The following is a 7,220-nucleotide window of genomic DNA, read 5'->3' as shown; positions in this document are numbered from 1 at the left end:
ATCTGGCACTTTGCAGATCCCTGGTGGTCTTCAATAGCAGAACAGTAAAGCATTAAGAACTAGACTGCAATGAATGGATTGAGAGGCAATGGAAGGAAAGAACAGCAGAGTCCATAAAACCACAGTAAGGAGAAAAGGATAATGGAATAGTCAATGGAGGAGGAAGCCAGGTTGAATAAGACTTTCATCTTAGTTTTCCTTCTTTCTGTGCACCTTGATTTTACACCACTGCTGTTAATATTGTCAGGGGAAAAATTTGTGAAATTCAATAAATAAGTGAATCCTGTCCAAATGGCACCACAGTGTCCACTGGGTTCTACACAGCCAAAGCTAATGCCTGCTAATGTTCAGGAAATAGTAAACTAATACAGTCTAATGAAATGAATATGCAAACTGTTCACTACTCTTGTACTTTTCCAGTCCTCAGAACAGCACACTAACTAACGTGACCTAATGTGACAGCTACTGTCTCATCAGTCACATTTACCTAAATGATTTTCCTCTTCTCATCTTTGCTCTGGTATTATTTAAGCAATAATGAAGGAGATGACTTAGACACTGAGCTCCTGGCTTACTTTTCCTGTAGTCAGCCTCATTAATCTTCAAGCACTTTCATTACCACAGATCTGTGACTCATCCCAACATACACAGCCATCAGAGGTAAATTGAATTGGGAATCTCTGTCTCCTACCACTGTATCTTTTATTTGTCCCAGTTGTACAGCTCAAAAACTGTTGCTTAGACCAATAGTTCTGTGAACTGAAATGGTGATTTCTTTGGCCTGGACATCACTGTTCTAGCCTGCGGAACCAGGGTGGACTCAGGGGGCTCAGGGGCTCCTTATCCTATGAAGGTTTCCTAGCTGCCACTCAAACTCTGACTCCAGCTGCAACAACTTCTCTCCTATTTTATACCACGCCAACCTAAACATACTGCTATCATAATAGTTAAAGAGTGTGAACTGTAGAGTGAGATCTGCCCAGGTTACTTTACTTCCTTCTGTCTCAGTTTCCTCATTTGTAAGATGAGTATTAACCTAGTATCAACCTTCTAGAGCCGTTTTAAGGATCAAATGAGTTAATAAATGCAAAACTCTTAGAATTTAAGTGGTCAATAAATGTAAGCAATTGGTTGTTTCAAAATCTATTTATTTATTTATTTATTTATTTATTTTGAGATCAGGTTATGAGACTGACTAATTTTTGTATTTTTGGTAGAGACGGTGTCTCACTATGTTGCCAAAGCTGATCTCAAACTCCTAGGCTCAAGCAATCCACCCATCTCAACCTCCCTAAGTGCTGGGATTACAGGTGTGAGACAGCAGTTGGTTTTGATATATATAATATATTTCCTTCCTAGACTGTAAGCCACTGACTTCCGTGATTGTTTCATTATACGCAGCCCAGGGCATGATTTATAGAAAAGAAACACATGTAACAAAGGAGTGATTCCCAAAGAGACTCCTCCTCCTCTCTCATCCACCTTCTCTGTATCTATCAAGCATTAAATTCCTATTTGATCTCCTAGATATCTTTCCACTGTCTCTTCTCTTTATCAGAACACCATCACTTCTTGCTTAGATGATTGTAATGACCTCTGGACTCATCGTTCTTTAAGCACTTGTTCTCCAATCTGTTTTCTGCATGCAGCCAGAGTGAGGTTTTAGAAATTGAAATCAGAACATTCAGAGGCTTTCATTACCTTTAGGCTCGAGATTGGAACCTTCCCTTAGTTTACCTCATACGCCCCTACTCCTGTCACACTTGTTCTGAGCCCCCTTGTCCTCACTCTGCACTCTCACTATGACACTGACCTCCCTCCCTGTGCTCTTGCCCACCCGTGAGTGTGGAGAAGGCAGCCTTCCTCTTCCTTGTCTGTCTCATTTACATCCACGTGCTGAGAACTGAGTACGTATTATGCCTTGCACACAACAGGCACGAAATGAACATGAGTTGAATAAAAATGGTTGAAAAGAAGTATTTGGCATTTGGAAATAGCTAGTTTTTAAAACTGTAAGTTTGGATCTTGAGCACTTTTGATAAAGGAAGAAAGACGAAGTAGATGGGGTAACACCTACTCCATGACAATCAAAGAAGATAACATTTAATGAAGCTGCTAATCCCACAGCCTGACACGTGGTAGGTAAAGACAGAACTCTTTCTCCTTTGTGCCCCTTCCCTCTGGTTGCCTGCTTCACTGCACTTTTTTGTCTATGAGGATTGAGGTGACACACAGCCATCAAGCCAACGCTGCTTTCATCACTTTTGTAGGTCAGGGATATCCAGGGCTGCCTACTCTGGTTCTACTTGTGGTCCTGCAGCCCCAGAGCAGGTGAATGATGAACAAAGATTATTTTGAAAACGTTCATCTGTCCCCCATCCCCCCAACCCCTCTCTCACCATTTTCCACTTGCTCTTTTCTCCTAACTACTCAATTAGACCATTTTCAGTTTATTACCTTTGGAGATAAATGTGATAGCAGAAACTAGAGAAAAAGAATTGTTTCCCTGGATTTTGAGTTTCAAAAACCCAAGCCCTTAGGGTAATGGAGAGGATACAAAAATTGAGTGGAGAGGTTTATACATAAGAGCAAATTTCCATCCACTTCCCTAGAGTCCCCCCACCCCAAGAGCCTTAAGATCAAAAAATTATTTCTCAGGTTGGTGGGAGAAGCTGGCAGGGGTTAAAGACAATCAAGGCATGGTGGTTTCTTAAGGCAGAATGTCTCCAGGCTAAATCTGACAGAAACACTCAACCCAGTGTATTTTTGGTATCCGAGAGCAGAGGGGTTTTGTAACTATGTCTCAGGTATAGCCTGGGGAAAAAACAAGATCTCAGAGAAGAAATGCTGGCATCATGTTTCCAGGAAGCCTCACAGAATTTTCTGAAGAGTCCATGCAAGCAGCAGAATGAATCCCAAGTGCCCAATAGTAGCAAAAGGTGGCCACAGAGACTGCCACACCTGACAGGTTCCAGGGGACATCTGTGCTGCCACCCGTGTGGACTGACAACAGAGGACCAGGTGGGCAATAGACGTGGCACCAGGCGCTGGTGTAGCCAACACGCAGGGAAGAAGAGATAGACCATAATGCTGTCCAACCCGCTATTGGTACTATTGATGTCCTAGAAACTTATACACAACCCCAAGTGGTGGAGATGAGATCAGGATTCTGTACAATTAAGTTTTTGTCATGTAAGTAGGTTAGAAAGAAGGTAAAAATAATTATTAGGTTGAATTATATCAAAATAAAAATTATCCTTCTAGCATGCTTGAGTAGTGATCTGACTCTATTCATGGTGCTAAGAGCCCTGCAATGGTGGTTCAGGCAAGGTCAGAATAGTAAACAGTGAATTATTCTTGCCTACCTTCTTGCTGGGGTGCAGCGGGGGAATGGAGTGAGCTGCTTTCTGCTAATTTATTCCATCCCTTTGTCTCTGATGACAAGGATAAAGGGTGTAGCTATACAGTATGCTCTTAAAGCCACCATAGAGCCACTGCTGCAGCCATGGTTGTTCCCAAAATAGTATGGTATTTTGAGTCACCACAGCTTTTGTCATAGTAGCAATACGGCCTTTCGGAGCCAAGATCTGTCATTCATTCTAGTTAAGCTAAGAAACTCATGACATCTGAATGTGTTCCAAAATAATGGAAGGTGTCTGTTTGACCTGTCAGCCTAGTGACAGTGGACAGTAGTAGAAGAAGAAATACATAAGCTCTGGAACCAGTCAGACCTAACTCCAATATGTTCTTTTACTTATTAGCTATGTTGGCTGAAGTAAGCCATTTTACCTTTATTAGTCTTAATATTCTAATATATACAGTTAACTTAATATCTGTATGGAAAGACTGACGTAAGGTTTAAAAATAAGATGTATAAAATACTTAATGTTGTTCTAGGCTAGTTGATGCTTCTCAATAATAATGACCTGTTAGTAGTTGATCGAGAGCTTTTAAAATTAAAATACGAAACTAGGGAGAAAATGTCCAACAAAATTCTACATCATGTACCATGAGAAACAAAACAGAGAGAGAACTTGTGAAAGAAATATTAGCTCATTTTCAGGAGAGATGAAGAGATTTCAAATTCACTTAAGGCCTCAAGTGTTTGCATATCTATGCCCAGTGCATTGGTGAGAGTCAATTAAATTTGTAATTTTAAAATAAGTATCAATTCAGTTCAATGGATTCACATTAAGTATGTTTCAGGACTGTTCTTGACTCTGAAAATATAACAATGAATATATCATGGCCACTGACCTAAAGTAGTTCATAATCCAGAAGTTAAATATTTCCAATTATTGGTGGTATGAAATTCATGACTGAAATAAGAGACCAAAAGATAGATTTATTTCAAAGGAAACAGCTCTATTAGAATATAGTAACCTTGTTTTTGAAAAAATGTATATAATTTGTAGAAAGCCATGATCTTAAGGGTAGATAGGACTCAGGTGCTGAAGAAAGGGAGGAGAAACAAGTGATTGTATTGTGATTATGTAAAACAGACTTTCCAGCCTAGTAGAGGTTATAGAGGAAGGATCTTATTCCAGAATATAAAGTGGCCCAGAGGCAAGAAGTAACAGTGAGGAAGGTTTTCAACTCTTAGGACATTCTGTGGAAAGTAGAACTCTGGCATTCCTTACTGAAAATTTCATCTTTTAGTGTGAAGGGGAAGCAACAAGGAATGTTGCTATTCTGTTTTTAATTCTAACCAACAAGAAAGAGCTTATTGTTGGAGTAAAGGTTATACTAAACTTGTGAGAAATCAAGTCATGTTGGAATCCATAAAGTGAAGAAAGGAAACAGTAGGCATGGTCAGACATGCACTCTAGACTTTAGAAAAACCGATTGTTCAAGAATTCATAAAAAGGCTGGCATGATTTCATGGCTAGAGACTCTGGAAGGAAACACAAGAGCAAAGAGAGTTAGAAAAATATTATTTGAAGAATCCTAGAAATAAAAGTATGGATATTAAAAAGTTGAAAGTGAGAAGGACGGAAACAGTGACAGAGGTGCAGAGGGAGGCAGTCTAGGGTAGACAGAGGAGGGACATGACAAAGAGACCCAGACAGACACACATAGACGGACAGAGAGCAAAGATATTGTCAGGGAGACTCAGAAAGACAGAGTCAGCGGGAGGGAGAGGGATGTGCTACAGGAGCAGGCAATGAGTTCAGGCCATCACAAGGCTCGAGGATGTGGTTCCAGCTTCCTGTGGTGTGGACCTCTCCCTTAGGCAGAAAGCCAGGAGCCTAGAGAAGATGATAACTGTAGCCTTCTAGCCTCACCTTATGCCCAGGGGGCTGCTTCCCTCGGAAGACTTCACTGCCCTGGAGAACATTATGTAGTGACCATGACCCCTAAGTACTAACAGCTGGGGTTTCCCAGCACAAACAATAGCCCATCCCAGATGCGTTCCAGGCACAGATTCAACAGAACATATTATCTGAGAGGAATGGAAAGTTCTAAAGATGGACCTGTAAAATCACAAGTGACTCCAGCTGAAAAGAAAAGACATGAACAACCAAGAAAATTCACATTTAGCTGCACAGGAAGTTCTCAGATGACCTTAGATTTAAAATATACATACAAAAGTAGGAAGAAAAATGATATAACCAAAAGAGAAGAGAAAAATGAATAAAAATGTGATACAAACTATACTTAAAATATAGACTAAAGAAGGGAATCCAGAATGAGTTGAAACTTTTGAAAAATGCTAAGGACAAGATGTTAGAAATGTAACATTGGTTATATTGATTTAGGTAACCCAACACAATTCTAGAACAGTCATTCATTCACATATTCATTTGGTTGATAAATGTATTCCGTATCCTATGATAGGCAAGGTAGAATTGAGGTATTTAAAGAATGACATTGATTCAGCTCTATGAGCTTGAATTCTAATTCAGAGACTGTCAAGAGACACCTACCCAAATTAGTACAACACACAGCAGTGGGAGGTGTTGAGAATGTGTAGATGCAGTCAAGTGCTCCTAAGCACAGAGTCAATAAAATAGGGCAATGTGTGATCAGGAAAGATTGTCAGCTGGACTTCAACATCTGTAGAGTTATAACAGGAGGACAAGAGGGACTCAGAGGAGATTACTAAACCAATTAGTGGTTGTATTCATTAAGGGTAGGCTAGGGCTGGGCTTGGTGGCTCAAGCCTGTAATTCCAGCACTTTGGGAGGCCAAGGCAGGAGGGTCGCTTGAGCCCAGGAGTTCAAAACTAACCTGGGCAACATGGTGAAACCCCATCTCTACAAAAATACAAAAAATTAGCTGTGCATGATGGCGTGCTCCCAGCTACCTAGGAGGCTGAGGTGGGAGGAGGTCAAGGCTGCAGTGAGCCATGATTGCACCACTGCACTCCAGCCTGGGCTAAAAAGAAAAAAAGAAAAGGTAGGCTAGGCTGCAGTAACCAACATGCCCAAACATGTCAAGGGTCATGACCATTTTGGAAAGAACATGACCACTAGGGGCCAGCATTCATGCCAAATTAATAGATATGCAACATGATGTAGACAAATTATTTTTTAAGATTGAAAGGTAGTTATGAATACTATCTAATACATATTGAACATTTAGTAGTTCTCAAGTTGTTACTAGTGATATGACTACCTTTTACATGAGAAACTTGAGAATTCGATCAGGTGAGCACCACCCAATGTCCTGTAGCTGGGATCTGAACCTGACGTGTTTGACTCCAGAGTTTAAACTCTGTTTTGTTATGCATTATGTCATCTATATGGGTAAGGCGGATGATAATAAAGTCAGGTTGGAATATTAGTCATTGAACAGCCTTTTGATGTCTGAAAGGGAATATCAAGTGGCATTGTTGTTGGCCTTGCCTCATTGAGTAGATAAATTAGCAACTTTAATAAAAACATAGGTAACATAATATGAAATTTACAATGTACAAAAAGCTTGGATAGACACTTAATGTAGCCGTATGTTATGTAATTTTTATAGTAATATTGTGTAGTCAGGGTTACTGTGTATTTTTTTTTAACAGATAAAGGAACTGAGACTCAGAGATTGTGAGGAATATGACCAAAGTCACTTATCTACTAAACAGAGGAGCCTAAATTAGATCTAAATCCTGACTCCAGTGATTGCTGCTCTATATACTGGAGAGACCATGTCTGGAGCACTGTGTTCAGTTCTGGCCTCTATATTTTAAGATAGTCATTAGTAAGTGATTGTGCATAAACAGGGAACAA

The sequence above is a fragment of the Macaca mulatta genome, chromosome 8 (assembly GCF_049350105.2).
Source record: "Macaca mulatta isolate MMU2019108-1 chromosome 8, T2T-MMU8v2.0, whole genome shotgun sequence".
NCBI classification, from domain to species: domain Eukaryota; kingdom Metazoa; phylum Chordata; class Mammalia; order Primates; family Cercopithecidae; genus Macaca; species Macaca mulatta.
Note: the sequence above shows the minus strand (reverse complement) of the source record.